Raw genomic sequence first — 1,651 nt, forward strand, 5'->3', positions numbered from 1 at the left:
GGAGTAACCCTTCCATGGCTGGAGGGGGTGGGGCAGAGAGGGGAAATCGCCCTCGGGAGGGGATAGTGGGACAGAAATGTGACCCTGGGGGGGCCCAAATGTGGCCTCGGAAGGGACAGAGATGTGACCCTGGAGAGCTGTGATGGTGATGGGGGACCCAAATGTGTCACTGCAGGGGACCCAAATGTGACCTTGGAGGGGACGAGGGGACAGAAATGTGGTCCTGGGAAGGGTTGTGACAGAGGAGACTCCAACATGTCACTGGGGGACCCAAATGTGACCTTGGAGGGGACAGGAATGTGACCCTGGAGAACTGTGATGGTGATGGGGGGACCCCAATGTGTCACTGGGGAGACCCAAATGTGACCTTGGAGGGGACAGAAATGTGGCCCTGGGAAGGGTTGTGACAGAGGGGACCCAAATGTGTCACTGGGGGACCCCAAAGTGTCACTGGAGGGACCCAAATGTGACCTTGGAGGGGACCAAGAGGACAGAAATGTGGCCCTGAGAAGGANCAGCCGTTGATGAATTGTTTTTCCATCCCTTTTCCAGCCCTTTTCCAGAGGCTGTGACTGCTGGAGGCTGCGGGGGTGGAAATCCCCACTCGGGATGGGATGGGATGGGATTGGAATGGGATTAACCCTTCCCGGGTGGAAATTCCCACTCGGGATTGGGATCGGGATGAGATTAACCCTTCTGGGTGGAAATTCCCACTTGGGATTGGGATCGGGACTGGGATTGGAATGGGATTAACCCTGCCATGGCTGGGGTGGAAATTCCTGCTCGGGATCGGGATTGGGATGGGATGGGATGGGATTAGCCCTTCCCTGGTGGAAATTCCTGCTCGGGATTGGGATTGGGATGGGATTAACCCTTCCCGGGTGGAAATTCCCACTCGGGATCCGGATGGGATGGGATTAACCCTTCCCGGGTGGAAATTCCCACTTGGGATTTGGATTGGGATTAACCCATCCCGGGTGGAAATTCCCACTCAGGATCGGGATGGGATGGGATGGGATTAACCCTTCCCGGGTGGAAATTCCCACTCTGGATCAGGACTGGGATTGGGATGGGATTAACCCTTCCCGGGTGGAAATTCCCACTCAGGATTGGGATGGGATTAACCCTTCCCGGGTGGAAATTCCCACTCAGGATTGGGATGGGATTAACTCTTCCTGGGTGGAAATTCCCACTCGGCATCGGGATGGGATGGGATGGGATTAACCCTTCCCGGGTGGAAATTCCCACTCGGGATCGGGATGGGATGGGATGGGATTAACCCTTCCATGGCTGGGGGTGGAAATTCCCTCTCGGGATTGGGATTGGGATTGGGATGGGATTAACCCTTCTGTGGCTGGGGTGGAAATTTCCACTCGGGATTGGGATGGGATTAACCCTTCAGTGGCTGGGGGTGGAAATTCCCACTCAGGATCGGGATCAGGATTGGGATCGGGATGGGATTAACCCTTCCTGGGTGGAAATTCCCACTCAGGATTGGGATTGGGATCGGGATTGGGATTGGGATTGGGATTGGGATTGGGATTGGGATTGGGATGGGAGTAACCCTTCCATGGCTGGAGGGGGTGGGGCAGAGAGGGGAAATCGCCCTCGGGAGGGGATAGTGGGACAGAAATGTGACCCTGGGGGGGCC

The sequence above is a fragment of the Malurus melanocephalus genome, unplaced genomic scaffold (genome assembly GCF_030028575.1).
Source record: "Malurus melanocephalus ecotype Western Australia unplaced genomic scaffold, MMel_1.1 scaffold_1455, whole genome shotgun sequence".
Classification (NCBI taxonomy): Eukaryota; Metazoa; Chordata; class Aves; order Passeriformes; family Maluridae; genus Malurus; species Malurus melanocephalus.